Here is an 18,860-nt window from a genome sequence, read left to right on the forward strand (position 1 = left end):
TGAAACCATGGGAACTCTCACCATGAGCACTGTCACCATGGGAAATGTCACTATGGGCAGTGTCACCTTGGGCACTGTCACCATGGGCAGTGTCACCATGAGCACTATTACCATGAGCACTATCACGATGATCACTATCACCATGGGCACTGTCACCATGAGCACTATTACCATAGGTACTATCACCAAGGGCACTGTCACCGTGAGCACTGTCACCATGAGCACTGTCACCGTAGACACTGTTACCATGAACAATCTCATCATGGGCAGTGCCACCATAAGGAATTTCAGCATGGGAACTCCAACCATCTATACCACCAGCATGAGCATAGTCACCATGGGCAGTGTCACCATGAGCACTGCCACCTTGGGCACTTTCAACATGGGCACAGTCACCATGCGAACTATCACCATGAGCACTATCACCATGAGCAATATTACCATGAACACTATCACCAAGGGCACTGTCAACGTGAGCATTAGCACCGTGAGCACTATCACCATGAGCACTGTCACCGTGAGCACTGTCACCGTGAGCAGTATTACCATGCGTACTATCACCAAGGGCACTGTCACCATGAGCACTGTCACTGTGGGCATTGTCACCATGAGCACTGTCATCATGGGCACTGTCACCATAGAAACTGTCACAATGAGCACTGTCTCTGTGGGCACTATCACCATGGACACTGTCAGCATAGGCACTGTCACCATGGAGACTGTCACCATGAGCACTATCATCATGGGCAGTGCTACCATAAGGAATTTCACCATTGGAACTCCAACCATGGACACCGCCAGCATGAGCACAGCCACCATGGGCAGTGTCACCATGAGCACTGCCACCATGGGCACTTTCAACATGGGCACTGTCAGCATGCGAACTATCACCATGAGCACTATCACCATGAGCAGTACTACCATGAGCACTATCAGAAAGGGCACTGTCAACGTGAGCACTATCACCGTGAGCACTATCACCATGGGCAGTGTCACCGTGAACAATATCACCATGGGCAGTGTCACCGTGAGCCCTATTACCATGGGAACTATCACCAAGGGCACTGTCACTGTGAGCACTGTCACCATGAGCACTGTCACCGTGGGCACTATCAACATGAGCACTGTCACCATGGGCACTGTCACTATGGGAACTATCACCATGAGAACTGTCACCGTGGGCACTGTCACCATGGGAACTGTCACCATGAGCACTATCACCATGAGGACTATAACCATGGGCACTGTCACCGTGAGCAATATCACCATGAACACTGTAACCATGGGAAATGTCACCGTGGGCACTGTCACCATGTGCACTGTCAACATGAGCACTGTCACCATGGGCACTGTCACCATGGGCAGTGTCATCATGAGCACTGTCACCATGGGCACTCTCACGATGGACAATGTCACCTTGAGCACTATCATCATGGGCAATGCCACCATGAGGAATTTCACCATGGGAACTCCAATCATGTACACCGCCAGCATGAGCACAGTCACCATGGCAGTGTCACCATGAGCAATGTCACCATGGGCACTTTCAACATGGGCACTTTCACCATGGACACTGTCATCATGAGCTCTGTTACCATGGGAAATGTCACCATGAGCACTGACACCATGGGAACTGTCACCATGAGCACTATCAACGTGAGCACAATAACCATGGGCACTGTCACCGTGAGCAATATCACCATGAACATTGTCACCGTGTGCACTGTCAACATGGGAAATGTCACCATGGGAACTGTCACCATGGGCTGGGTCACCATGAGCACTGTCACCATGGGCACTCTCACGATGGACACTGTCACCATGAGCACTATCATCATGGGCACTGCCAGCATAAGGAATTTCACCATGGGAACTCCAGCCATGTACACCGCCAGCATGAGCACAGTCACCATAGGCAGTGTTACCATGAGCACTATCACCATGAGAACTTTAACCATGAGCACTATCATCAAGGGCACTGTCACTGCGAGCATTATCACCGTGAGCACTATCACCATGGGCACTGTCACCATGCGAACTGTCACCATGAGCACTGTCACCATGGGCAATGTCACCATGAGCACTGTCACCGTGAGCACTGTCACCATGAGCACTGTCTCCGTGGGCATTGTAACCATGAGCACTGTCGTCATGGGCACTGTCACCATGCGAAATGCCACCATGAGCTCTATCACCGAGGGCACCTTCACAATGAGCACTGTCACCATGGGCACTGGATCCATGGGAACTGTCACAATGGGCACTATCACGGTGAGCACTATCACCATGGGAACTGTCACCATGGGAACGGTCACCATGGGCATTGTCAAGATGAGCACTGTCACCATGGGAACTCTCACAATGAGCACTGTCACCGTGGGCACTGTCAACATGAGCACTGTCACCATGGAAATGGTCATCATGGGCGCTGTCACCATGGGCACTGTCACCATGGACACTGTCACCATGAGCACTACCATCATGGGCAGTTCCACCATAACAGTTGTACCATGGGAACTCGAACCATGTACACCTCCAACATGAGCACGGTCACCATGGGCAGGGTCAACATGAGCACTGTCACCATGGGCACTTTCAACAGGGGCAGTGTCACCATGCAAACTGCCACCATGAGCACTATCACCATGAGCACTATCACCAAGGGCACTGTCACTGTGAGCACTATCACCATGGGCACTGTCACTATGGGCATTGTCATCATGAGCACTGTCATCATGGGCACTGTCACCATGGGGACTGTCACCATTAGCACTGTCTCTGTGGACACTATCCCCGTGAGCACTATCACAATGGGCACTGGCAGCATAGGCACTGTCACCATGGACACTGTCACCATGAAAACTATCATCATGGGCAGTGCCACCATAAGGAATTTCACCATGGGAACTCCAACTATGTACACCGCCAGCATGAGCACAGTCACAATGGGCAGTGTCACCATGATCACTGCAACCATGGGCACTTTCAACATGGGCCCTGTCACCATGCGAACTATCTCCATGAGCACTATCACCGTGAGCAATGTCACCATGAGCATAGTCACCATGGGCACTGTCACAATGAGCACTGTCACCATGGGCACTGTAACCATGGGGACTTTCACCCTGAGCACTATCACCCTGAGCACTATCACCATGGGCAGGGTCACCGTGAGCAATATCACCATGGGAACTGTCACCATGAGCACTATTAACATGTGTACTATCACCAAGGGCACTGTCACCATGAGCACTATCACCATGAGCACTGTCACCGTTGGCACTGTCACCATGAGCACTGTCATCATGGGCACTGTCACCATGGGAACTGTCACCATTAGAACTCTCAATGTAGGCATTATCAACATGAGCACTATCACAATGGGCACTGTCACCATAGGCACTGTCACCGTGCACACTGTCACCATGAACACTATCATCATGGGCAGTGCCACCATAAGGAATTTCACCATGGGAACTCCAACTATGTACACCGCCAGCATGAGCACAGTCACAATGGGCAGTGTCACCATGATCACTGCAACCATGGGCACTTTCAACATGGGCCCTGTCACCATGCGAACTATCTCCATGAGCACTATCACCGTGAGCAATGTCACCATGAGCATAGTCACCATGGGCACTGTCACAATGAGCACTGTCACCATGGGCACTGTAACCATGGGAACTTTCACCCTGAGCACTATCACCGTGAGCACTATCACCAAGGGCAGGGTCACCGTGAGCAATATCACCATGGGCACTCTCACCGTGAGCACTATTAACATGTGTACTATCACCAAAGACACTGTCACCATGAGCACTATCACCATGAGCACTGTCACCGTTGGCACTGTCACCATGAGCACTGTCATCATGGGCACTGTCACCATGGGAACTGTCACCATTAGAACTCTCACTGTAGGCATTATCAACATGAGCACTATCACAATGGGCACTGTCACCATAGGCACTGTCACCGTGCACACTGTCACCATGAACACTATCATCATGGGCAGTGCCACCATAAGGAATTTCACCATGGGAACTCCAACCATGTATACCACAAGCATGAGCATAGTCACCATGGGCAGTGTCACCATGAGCACTGCCACCATGGGCACTTTCAACATGGGCACGGTCACCATGCGAACTATCACCATGAGGACTTTCACCATGAGCAATATTACCATGAACACTCTCACCAAGGGCACTGTCAACCTGAGAACTATCACCGTAAGCACTATCACCATGAGCACTGTCACCGTGAGCACTGTCACCGTGGGCACTGTCACCGTGTGCACTGTCACCATGGGCAATTTCAACATGGCCACTGTCACCATGGGAACTGCCACCATGGACACTGCCACCCTGAGCACTGTAACCATTGGCACTGCCACAGTGAGCACTGTCACCGTGAGCACTGTCACCATGGGCACTGTCACCATGTGCACTGTCACCATGGGAACTCTCACCATGAGCACTGTCACCATGGGAAATGTCACTATGGGCAGTGTCACCTTGGGCACTGTCCCCATGGGCAGTGTCACCATGAGCACTATTACCATGAGCACTATCACCATGATCACTATCACCATGGGCACTGTCACCATGAGCACTATTACCATAGGTGCTATCACGAAGGGCACTCTCACCATGAGCACTGTCACCATGAGCACTGTCACCGTGGACACTGTCACCATGAACACACTCATCATGGGCAGTGCCATCATAAGGAATTTCAGCATGGGAACTCCAACCATCTATACCACCAGCATGAGCATAGTCACCATGGGCAGTGTCACCATGAGCACTGCCACCTTGGGCACTTTCAACATGGGCACAGTCACCATGCGAACTATCACCATGAGCACTATCACCATGAGCAATATTACCATGAACACTATCACCAAGGGCACTGTCAACGTGAGCATTAGCACCGTGAGCACTATCACCATGAGCACTGTCACCGTGAGCACTGTCACCGTGGGCACTGTCACCGTGTGCACTGTCAACATGAGCACTGTCACCATGGGAAATGTCACCATGGGCACCGTCACCATGGGCAGTGTCACAGTGAGCACTGTCACCATGGACACTCTCATGACGGACACTGTCACCATGAGCACTATCATCATGGGCAGTGCTACCATGAGGAATTTCACCATCGGAACTCCAACCAAGTACACCGCCAGCATGAGCACCGTCACCATGGGCCGTTCCACTATGAGCACTGTCACCATGGACACTGTATCCATGGGAACTGTCACCATGGGCACTATCACGGTGAGCACTATCACCATGGGAAATGTCACCATGGGAACGGTCGCCATGGGCATTGTCAAGATGATCACTGTCACCATGGGAACTGTCACCATGAGCACTGTCACCGTGGGCACTGTCAACATGAGCACTATCACCATGGAAACGGTCACCATGGGAACTGTCACCATGGGCACTCTCACCATAGGCCCTGTCACCATGGGCACTGTCACCATGGACACTGTTACCATGAGCACTATCATCATGGGCAGTACCACCATAACACTTGTACCATGGGAACTCCAACCATGTACACTTCCAGCGTGAGCACAGTCACCATGGGCAGTGTCAACATGAGCACTGTCACCATGGGCAATTTCAACAGGGGCAGTGTCACCATGCGACCTGCCACCATGAGCACTATCACCATGAGCACTATCACCAAGGCCACTGTCACCGTGAGCACTATCACCGTGAGCACTATCACCATGGGCAGTGTCACCGTGATCAATATCAACATGGGCAGTGTCAGCATCAGCACTATTACCATGGGCACTATCAAGTTGAGCACTATCACCTTGCGCAGTGTCACCGTGGGCACTGTCACCATGGGCACTGTCAACATGAGCACAGTCACCATAGGAACTCTCACCATGAGCACTGTCACCATGGGAAATTTCACCATGGGCACTGTCACCATGAGCACTATCATCATGGGGAGTGCCACCATGAGGAATTTCATCATGGGAACTCCAACCATATACACTGCCAGCTTAGCACAGTCACCATGGTCTGTGTCACCATGAGCACTGTCACCGTGAGCACTGTCACCATGGGAACTGTCACCACGTGCACTGTCACCATGGGAACTCTCACCATGAGCATTGTCACCATGACAAATATCACTATGGGCAGTGTCACCATGGGGACTGTCACCATAGGCAGTGTCTCCATGATCACTATTACCATGAGCACTATCACCATGAGCACTATCACCATGAGCAGTATTACCATGAACACTATCACCAAGGGCACTGTGAACGTGAACACTATCACCGTGAGCACTATCACCATGGGCACTGTCACCTTGAACAATATCACCATGCGCAGTGTCACCGTGAACCCTATTACCATGGGAACTATCACCAAGGGCACTGTCACTGTGAGCACTGTCACCATGAGCACTGTCACCGTGGGCACTATCAACATGAGCACTGTCACCATGGGCACTGTCACCATGGGAACTGTCACCATGAGAACTGTCACCGTGGGCAATGTCACCATGAGCACTGTCACCATGAGAACTGTCACCGTGGGCAATGTCACCATGAGCACTGTCACCGTGGACACTGTCACCATGGGAACTGTCACCATGAGCACTATCACCGTGAGGACTGTAACCATGGGCACTGTTACCGTGAGCAATATCACCATGAACACTGTAACCATGGGAAATGTCACCGTGGGCACTGTCAGCATGTGCACTGTCAACATGAGCACTGTCACCATGGGAAATGTCACCATGGGCACTGTCACCATAGGCAGTGTCATCATGAGCACAGTCACCATGGGCACTCTCACGATGGACACTGTCACCATGAGCACTATCATCATGGGCAGTGCCACCATGAGGAATTTCACCATGGGAACTCCAATCATGTACACCGCCAGCATGAGCACAGTCACCATGGCAGTGTCACCATGAGGACTGTCGCCATGGGCACTTTCAACATGGGCACTGTCACTATGGGAACTGTCACTAAAAGCACAGTCACCATGCGCACTGTCAGCAGGGACACTGTCACCATGGGCACTCTCACCATGGGCAATGTCACCATGGATGCTGTCACCATGGGCATGGTCAACATGATCATTGTCACCATGGGCAGTGTCACCATGAGCACTATTACCATGCGCACTATCACCATGAGCACTATCACCGTGAACACTGTCACCATGAGCACTGTCACCATGAAAACTATCACCAATGGCACTGTCACTGTGAGCAGTGTCACCGTGAGCACTGTCACCGTGTGCACTGTCACAATGAGCACTATCACCATGGGAACTATGACCATAGGAATGGTCACCATGGGCACTGTCAAGATGAGCACTGTCACCATGGGAACTCTCACCATGAGCACTGTCACCATGGGAAAACTCACCATGGGCACTATCATCATGGGCAGGAGCCACCATGAGGATTTTCACCATGAGAACTCCAACCATGTATACCGCCAGCTTTAGGACAGTAACCATGGGCTGTGTCACCGTGAGCGCTGTTACCATGGGCACTGTCACCAGGCAAACTGTCACCATGAGCACTGTCACCGTGGGCAATGTCACCATGAGAACTGTCACCGTGGGCAATGTCACCATGGGAACTGTCACCGTGAGTACTATCACCGTGAGCACTCTAACCATGGGCAGTGTCACCGTGAGCAATATCACCATGAACACTGTCACAGTGGGCACTGTTTCCGTGTGCACTGTCAACATGAGCACTGTCACTGTGTGCACTGTCACCATGAGCACTATCATCATGGGCACTCTCACGATGGACACTGTCACCATGGGCAGTGCCACCATGAGGAATTTCACCTTGGGAACTCCAACCATGTACACTGCCAGCATGAGCATAGTCACCATGGGCACTGTCACCGTGAGCAGTGTCACCATGGGCACTTTCAACATGGCCACTCTCACCTGGGCACTGTCACCGTGGACACTGTTATCATGAACTCTGTTACAATGGGAAATGTCACCATGAGCACTGTCATCTTGGGAACTGCCACCATTGACACTGCCACCATGAGAACTGTAACCATTGGCACTGCCACAGTGAGCACTTTCACTGTGAGCACTGTCACCATGGGAACTGTCACCATGTGCACTGTCACCATGTGCACTGTCAACATGAGCACTGTCACCATGGGAAATGTCACCATGGGCAGTGTCACCATGGGCACTGTCACCATGGGAAGTGTCACCATGAGCACTATTACCATGAGCACTATCACCATGAGCACTATCACCAAGGGCAGTGTCACTGTGTTCACTATCACCGTGAGCACTATCACCATGGGCAGTGTCACCGTGAGCACTGTCACCGTGGTGATTGTCACTATGTACACTGTCACCATGAGCACTGTCACCATGAGCACTATCATCATGGGCATTGCCACCATAAGGAATTTCCCCATGGGAACTCCAACCATGTACACTGCCAGCATGAGCAGAGTCACCATGGGCAGTGTCACCTTGAGCACTATCACCATGAGCACTGTCACCATGAGCACTGTCACCGTGGGCACTGTAACCATGGGAACTGTCACCATGAGCACAATCACCGTGAGCACTATCACCATGGGCAGTGTCACCATGAGAAATATCACCAAGGGCACTGTCACCGTGAGCACTGTTACCATGAGCACTGTCACCATGGGCACTGTCAACATGAGCACTGTCATCATGGGCACTGTCACCATGGGAACTCTCACCATGAGCACTGTCACCATGGGAAATGTCACCATGGGCACTATCACTATGGGCACTGTCACCATGGGCAGTGTCACTATGAGCACTGTCACCATGGGCACTGTCACCATGAACACTGTCACCATGAGCACTGTCACCGTGGGCAGTGTCACCATGAGCACTGCCACCATTGGCACTTTCAACATGGGCACAGTCACCATGCGAACTATCACCATGAGCACTATCACCATGAGCAATATTACCATGAACACTATCACCAAGAGCACTGTCAAAGTGAGCACTATCACTGTGAGCACTATCACCATGAGCACTGTCACCGTGTGCACTGTCACCATGTGCACTGTCCACGTGAGCACTCTCACCATGGGCACTCTCACGATGGACAATGTCACCTTGAGCACTATCATCATGGGCAATGCCACCATGAGGAATTTCACCATGGGAACTCCAATCATGTACACCGCCAGCATGAGCACAGTCACCATGGCAGTGTCACCATGAGCAATGTCACCATGGGCACTTTCAACATGGGCACTTTCACCATGGACACTGTCATCATGAGCTCTGTTACCATGGGAAATGTCACCATGAGCACTGACACCATGGGAACTGTCACCATGAGCACTATCAACGTGAGCACAATAACCATGGGCACTGTCACCGTGAGCAATATCACCATGAACACTGTCACCGTGTGCACTGTCAACATGGGAAATGTCACCATGGGAACTGTCACCATGGGCTGGGTCACCATGAGCACTGTCACCATGGGCACTCTCACGATGGACACTGTCACCATGAGCACTATCATCATGGGCACTGCCAGCATAAGGAATTTCACCATGGGAACTCCAGCCATGTACACCGCCAGCATGAGCACAGGCACCATGGTCAGTGTTACCATGAGCACTATCACCATGAGAACTTTAACCATGAGCACTATCATCAAGGGCACTGTCACTGCGAGCATTATCACTGTGAGCACTATCACCGTGGGCACTGTCACCATGCGAACTGTCACCATGAGCACTGTCACCATGGGCAATGTCACCATGAGCACTGTCACCGTGAGCACTGTCACCATGAGAACTGTCTCCGTGGGCATTGTAACCATGAGCACTGTCGTCATGGGCACTGTCACCATGCGAAATGCCACCATGAGCTCTATCACCGAGGGCACTGTCACAATGAGCACTGTCACCATGGGCACTGGATCCATGGGAATTGTCACAAAGGGCACTATCACGGTGAGCACTATCACAGTGGGAACTGTCACCATGGGAACTCTCACCATGAGCACTGTCACCGTGGGCACTGTCAACATGAGCACTGTCACCATGGGCAGTGTCACCATTGGCACTATCAACGTGATCACTATCACCATGGGCAGTGTCACTGTGAGAAATATCACCATGGGCACTGTCACCGTGAGCACTATTACCATGGGTACTATCACCAAGGGCACTGTCACCATCAGCACTGTCACCATGAGCACTGTCACCGTGGGCACTGTCACCTTGAGCACTGTCATAATGGGCACTGTCACCATGGGAACTCTCTCCATTAGCACTGTCACCATGGGAAATGTCACCATGGGCACTATCACTATAGGCACTGTCACTATGGGCAGTTTCATCATGGGCACTTTCAACATGGCCACTGTCACCATGGGCGCTGTCACCATGGACACTGTCATTATGAGCTCTGTTACCATGGGAAATGTCACCATGAGCACTGTCATCTTGGAAACCGCCACCGTGGACACTGCCACCATGAACAATGTTACCATTGGCATTGCCACAGTGAGCACGGTCACCATGAGCACTGTCACCATGGGAACTGTCACCATGTGCACTGTCACCATGAGAAAAGTCACTATCGGCAGTGTCACCATGGGCACTCTCACCATGGGCAGTGTCACCATGAGCACTATTAACATGAGCACTATCACCGTGAGCACTATCACCATGGGCAGTGTCAACCGTGAGCAATATCACCATAGGCACTGTCACCGTGACCCCTATTACCATGGGTACTATCACCAAGGGCATTGTCACCGTGAGCACTGTCATCATGGGCACTGTCACCATGGGGACTGTCACCATTAGCACTGTCTCTGTGGACACGATCACCGTGAGCACTATCACAATGGGCACTGGCAGCATAGGCACTGTCACCATGGACTCTGTCACCATGAAAACTATCATCATGGGCAGTGCCACCATAAGGAATTTCACCATGGGAACTCCAACTATGTACACCGCCAGCATGAGCACAGTCACAATGGGCAGTGTCACCATGATAACTGCGACCATGGGCACTTTCAACATGGGCCCTGTCACCATGCGAACTATCTCCATGAGCACTATCACCATGAGCAATGTCACCATGAGCATAGTCACCATGGGCACTGTCACAATGAACACTGTCACAATGGGCACTGTAACCATGGGGACTTTCACCCTGAGCACTATCACCGTGAGCACTATCACCATGGGCAGGGTCACCGTGAGCAATATCACCATGGGCACTGTCACCGTGAGCACTATTAACATGTGTACTATCACCAAGGGCACTGTCACCATGAGCACTGTCATCATGGGCACTGTCACCATGGGAACTGTCACCATTAGAACTCTCACTGTAGGCATTATCAACATGAGCACTATCACAATGGGCACTGTCACCATAGGCACTGTCACCGTGCACACTGTCACCATGAACACTATCATCATAGGCAGTGCCACCATAAGGAATTTCACCATGGGAACTCCAACCATGTATACCACCAGCATGAGCATAGTCACCATTGGCAGTGTCACCATGAGCACTGTCACCATGGGCAATTTCAACAGGGGCAGTGTCACCATGCGAACTGCCACCATGAGCACTATCACCATGAGCACTATCACCAAGGCCACTGTCACCGTGAGCACTATCACCGTGAGCACTATCACCATGGGCAGTGTCACCGTGAGCAATATCAACATGGGCAGTGTCACCATCAGCACTATTACCATGGGCACTATCACGTTGAGCACTATCACCTTGCGCAGTGTCACCGTGGGCACTGTCACCATGGGCACTCTCAACCTGAGCACTGTCAGCATGGGAACTCTCACCATGAGCACTGTCACCATGGGAAATTTCACCATGGGCACTGTCACCATGAGCACTATCATCATGGGGAGTGCCACCATGAGGAATTTCATCATGGGAACTCCAAACATATACACCGCCAGCTTAACACAGTCACCATGGGCTGTGTCACCATGAGCACTGTCACCGTGGGCACTGTCACTGTGTGCACTGTCACCATGGGCAATTTCAACATGGCCACTGTCACCATGGGCACTGTCACCATGGACACTGTCATCATGAGCTCTGTTACCAAGGGAAATGTCACCATGAGCACTGTCATCTTGGGAACTGCCACCATGGACACTGCCACCCTGTGCACTGTAACCATTGGCACTGCCACAGTGAGCACTGTCACCGTGAGCACTGTCACCATGGGCACTGTCACCATGTGCACTGAAACCATGGGAACTCTCACCATGAGCACTGTCACCATGGGAAATGTCACTATGGGCAGTGTCACCTTGGGCACTGTCACCATGGGCAGTGTCACCATGAGCACTATTACCATGAGCACTATCACGATGATCACTATCACCATGGGCACTGTCACCATGAGCACTATTACCATAGGTACTATCACCAAGGGCACTGTCACCGTGAGCACTGTCACCATGAGCACTGTCACCGTAGACACTGTTACCATGAACAATCTCATCATGGGCAGTGCCACCATAAGGAATTTCAGCATGGGAACTCCAACCATCTATACCACCAGCATGAGCATAGTCACCATGGGCAGTGTCACCATGAGCACTGCCACCTTGGGCACTTTCAACATGGGCACAGTCACCATGCGAACTATCACCATGAGCACTATCACCATGAGCAATATTACCATGAACACTATCACCAAGGGCACTGTCAACGTGAGCATTAGCACCGTGAGCACTATCACCATGAGCACTGTCACCGTGAGCACTGTCACCGTGAGCAGTATTACCATGCGTACTATCACCAAGGGCACTGTCACCATGAGCACTGTCACTGTGGGCATTGTCACCATGAGCACTGTCATCATGGGCACTGTCACCATAGAAACTGTCACAATGAGCACTGTCTCTGTGGGCACTATCACCATGGACACTGTCAGCATAGGCACTGTCACCATGGAGACTGTCACCATGAGCACTATCATCATGGGCAGTGCTACCATAAGGAATTTCACCATTGGAACTCCAACCATGGACACCGCCAGCATGAGCACAGCCACCATGGGCAGTGTCACCATGAGCACTGCCACCATGGGCACTTTCAACATGGGCACTGTCAGCATGCGAACTATCACCATGAGCACTATCACCATGAGCAGTACTACCATGAGCACTATCAGAAAGGGCACTGTCAACGTGAGCACTATCACCGTGAGCACTATCACCATGGGCAGTGTCACCGTGAACAATATCACCATGGGCAGTGTCACCGTGAGCCCTATTACCATGGGAACTATCACCAAGGGCACTGTCACTGTGAGCACTGTCACCATGAGCACTGTCACCGTGGGCACTATCAACATGAGCACTGTCACCATGGGCACTGTCACTATGGGAACTATCACCATGAGAACTGTCACCGTGGGCACTGTCACCATGGGAACTGTCACCATGAGCACTATCACCATGAGGACTATAACCATGGGCACTGTCACCGTGAGCAATATCACCATGAACACTGTAACCATGGGAAATGTCACCGTGGGCACTGTCACCATGTGCACTGTCAACATGAGCACTGTCACCATGGGCACTGTCACCATGGGCAGTGTCATCATGAGCACTGTCACCATGGGCACTCTCACGATGGACAATGTCACCTTGAGCACTATCATCATGGGCAATGCCACCATGAGGAATTTCACCATGGGAACTCCAATCATGTACACCGCCAGCATGAGCACAGTCACCATGGCAGTGTCACCATGAGCAATGTCACCATGGGCACTTTCAACATGGGCACTTTCACCATGGACACTGTCATCATGAGCTCTGTTACCATGGGAAATGTCACCATGAGCACTGACACCATGGGAACTGTCACCATGAGCACTATCAACGTGAGCACAATAACCATGGGCACTGTCACCGTGAGCAATATCACCATGAACATTGTCACCGTGTGCACTGTCAACATGGGAAATGTCACCATGGGAACTGTCACCATGGGCTGGGTCACCATGAGCACTGTCACCATGGGCACTCTCACGATGGACACTGTCACCATGAGCACTATCATCATGGGCACTGCCAGCATAAGGAATTTCACCATGGGAACTCCAGCCATGTACACCGCCAGCATGAGCACAGTCACCATAGGCAGTGTTACCATGAGCACTATCACCATGAGAACTTTAACCATGAGCACTATCATCAAGGGCACTGTCACTGCGAGCATTATCACCGTGAGCACTATCACCATGGGCACTGTCACCATGCGAACTGTCACCATGAGCACTGTCACCATGGGCAATGTCACCATGAGCACTGTCACCGTGAGCACTGTCACCATGAGCACTGTCTCCGTGGGCATTGTAACCATGAGCACTGTCGTCATGGGCACTGTCACCATGCGAAATGCCACCATGAGCTCTATCACCGAGGGCACCTTCACAATGAGCACTGTCACCATGGGCACTGGATCCATGGGAACTGTCACAATGGGCACTATCACGGTGAGCACTATCACCATGGGAACTGTCACCATGGGAACGGTCACCATGGGCATTGTCAAGATGAGCACTGTCACCATGGGAACTCTCACAATGAGCACTGTCACCGTGGGCACTGTCAACATGAGCACTGTCACCATGGAAATGGTCATCATGGGCGCTGTCACCATGGGCACTGTCACCATGGACACTGTCACCATGAGCACTACCATCATGGGCAGTTCCACCATAACAGTTGTACCATGGGAACTCGAACCATGTACACCTCCAACATGAGCACGGTCACCATGGGCAGGGTCAACATGAGCACTGTCACCATGGGCACTTTCAACAGGGGCAGTGTCACCATGCAAACTGCCACCATGAGCACTATCACCATGAGCACTATCACCAAGGGCACTGTCACTGTGAGCACTATCACCATGGGCACTGTCACTATGGGCATTGTCATCATGAGCACTGTCATCATGGGCACTGTCACCATGGGGACTGTCACCATTAGCACTGTCTCTGTGGACACTATCCCCGTGAGCACTATCACAATGGGCACTGGCAGCATAGGCACTGTCACCATGGACACTGTCACCATGAAAACTATCATCATGGGCAGTGCCACCATAAGGAATTTCACCATGGGAACTCCAACTATGTACACCGCCAGCATGAGCACAGTCACAATGGGCAGTGTCACCATGATCACTGCAACCATGGGCACTTTCAACATGGGCCCTGTCACCATGCGAACTATCTCCATGAGCACTATCACCGTGAGCAATGTCACCATGAGCATAGTCACCATGGGCACTGTCACAATGAGCACTGTCACCATGGGCACTGTAACCATGGGGACTTTCACCCTGAGCACTATCACCCTGAGCACTATCACCATGGGCAGGGTCACCGTGAGCAATATCACCATGGGAACTGTCACCATGAGCACTATTAACATGTGTACTATCACCAAGGGCACTGTCACCATGAGCACTATCACCATGAGCACTGTCACCGTTGGCACTGTCACCATGAGCACTGTCATCATGGGCACTGTCACCATGGGAACTGTCACCATTAGAACTCTCAATGTAGGCATTATCAACATGAGCACTATCACAATGGGCACTGTCACCATAGGCACTGTCACCGTGCACACTGTCACCATGAACACTATCATCATGGGCAGTGCCACCATAAGGAATTTCACCATGGGAACTCCAACTATGTACACCGCCAGCATGAGCACAGTCACAATGGGCAGTGTCACCATGATCACTGCAACCATGGGCACTTTCAACATGGGCCCTGTCACCATGCGAACTATCTCCATGAGCACTATCACCGTGAGCAATGTCACCATGAGCATAGTCACCATGGGCACTGTCACAATGAGCACTGTCACCATGGGCACTGTAACCATGGGAACTTTCACCCTGAGCACTATCACCGTGAGCACTATCACCAAGGGCAGGGTCACCGTGAGCAATATCACCATGGGCACTCTCACCGTGAGCACTATTAACATGTGTACTATCACCAAAGACACTGTCACCATGAGCACTATCACCATGAGCACTGTCACCGTTGGCACTGTCACCATGAGCACTGTCATCATGGGCACTGTCACCATGGGAACTGTCACCATTAGAACTCTCACTGTAGGCATTATCAACATGAGCACTATCACAATGGGCACTGTCACCATAGGCACTGTCACCGTGCACACTGTCACCATGAACACTATCATCATGGGCAGTGCCACCATAAGGAATTTCACCATGGGAACTCCAACCATGTATACCACAAGCATGAGCATAGTCACCATGGGCAGTGTCACCATGAGCACTGCCACCATGGGCACTTTCAACATGGGCACGGTCACCATGCGAACTATCACCATGAGGACTTTCACCATGAGCAATATTACCATGAACACTCTCACCAAGGGCACTGTCAACCTGAGAACTATCACCGTAAGCACTATCACCATGAGCACTGTCACCGTGAGCACTGTCACCGTGGGCACTGTCACCGTGTGCACTGTCACCATGGGCAATTTCAACATGGCCACTGTCACCATGGGAACTGCCACCATGGACACTGCCACCCTGAGCACTGTAACCATTGGCACTGCCACAGTGAGCACTGTCACCGTGAGCACTGTCACCATGGGCACTGTCACCATGTGCACTGTCACCATGGGAACTCTCACCATGAGCACTGTCACCATGGGAAATGTCACTATGGGCAGTGTCACCTTGGGCACTGTCCCCATGGGCAGTGTCACCATGAGCACTATTACCATGAGCACTATCACCATGATCACTATCACCATGGGCACTGTCACCATGAGCACTATTACCATAGGTGCTATCACGAAGGGCACTCTCACCATGAGCACTGTCACCATGAGCACTGTCACCGTGGACACTGTCACCATGAACACACTCATCATGGGCAGTGCCATCATAAGGAATTTCAGCATGGGAACTCCAACCATCTATACCACCAGCATGAGCATAGTCACCATGGGCAGTGTCACCATGAGCACTGCCACCTTGGGCACTTTCAACATGGGCACAGTCACCATGCGAACTATCACCATGAGCACTATCACCATGAGCAATATTACCATGAACACTATCACCAAGGGCACTGTCAACGTGAGCATTAGCACCGTGAGCACTATCACCATGAGCACTGTCACCGTGAGCACTGTCACCGTGGGCACTGTCACCGTGTGCACTGTCAACATGAGCACTGTCACCATGGGAAATGTCACCATGGGCACCGTCACCATGGGCAGTGTCACAGTGAGCACTGTCACCATGGACACTCTCATGACGGACACTGTCACCATGAGCACTATCATCATGGGCAGTGCTACCATGAGGAATTTCACCATCGGAACTCCAACCAAGTACACCGCCAGCATGAGCACCGTCACCATGGGCCGTTCCACTATGAGCACTGTCACCATGGACACTGTATCCATGGGAACTGTCACCATGGGCACTATCACGGTGAGCACTATCACCATGGGAAATGTCACCATGGGAACGGTCGCCATGGGCATTGTCAAGATGATCACTGTCACCATGGGAACTGTCACCATGAGCACTGTCACCGTGGGCACTGTCAACATGAGCACTATCACCATGGAAACGGTCACCATGGGAACTGTCACCATGGGCACTCTCACCATAGGCCCTGTCACCATGGGCACTGTCACCATGGACACTGTTACCATGAGCACTATCATCATGGGCAGTACCACCATAACACTTGTACCATGGGAACTCCAACCATGTACACTTCCAGCGTGAGCACAGTCACCATGGGCAGTGTCAACATGAGCACTGTCACCATGGGCAATTTCAACAGGGGCAGTGTCACCATGCGACCTGCCACCATGAGCACTATCACCATGAGCACTATCACCAAGGCCACTGTCACCGTGAGCACTATCACCGTGAGCACTATCACCATGGGCAGTGTCACCGTGATCAATATCAACATGGGCAGTGTCAGCATCAGCACTATTACCATGGGCACTATCAAGTTGAGCACTATCACCTTGCGCAGTGTCACCGTGGGCACTGTCACCATGGGCACTGTCAACATGAGCACAGTCACCATAGGAACTCTCACCATGAGCACTGTCACCATGGGAAATTTCACCATGGGCACTGTCACCATGAGCACTATCATCATGGGGAGTGCCACCATGAGGAATTTCATCATGGGAACTCCAACCATATACACTGCCAGCTTAGCACAGTCACCATGGTCTGTGTCACCATGAGCACTGTCACCGTGAGCACTGTCACCATGGGAACTGTCACCACGTGCACTGTCACCATGGGAACTCTCACCATGAGCATTGTCACCATGACAAATATCACTATGGGCAGTGTCACCATGGGGACTGTCACCATAGGCAGTGTCTCCATGATCACTATTACCATGAGCACTATCACCATGAGCACTATCACCATGAGCAGTATTACCATGAACACTATCACCAAGGGCACTGTGAACGTGAACACTATCACCGTGAGCACTATCACCATGGGCACTGTCACCTTGAACAATATCACCATGCGCAGTGTCACCGTGAACCCTATTACCATGGGAACTATCACCAAGGGCACTGTCACTGTGAGCACTGTCACCATGAGCACTGTCACCGTGGGCACTATCAACATGAGCACTGTCACCATGGGCACTGTCACCATGGGAACTGTCACCATGAGAACTGTCACCGTGGGCAATGTCACCATGAGCACTGTCACCATGAGAAC

This window comes from Balaenoptera ricei, chromosome 16 (assembly GCF_028023285.1).
Source record: "Balaenoptera ricei isolate mBalRic1 chromosome 16, mBalRic1.hap2, whole genome shotgun sequence".
In the NCBI taxonomy this organism is placed as follows: Eukaryota; Metazoa; Chordata; class Mammalia; order Artiodactyla; family Balaenopteridae; genus Balaenoptera; species Balaenoptera ricei.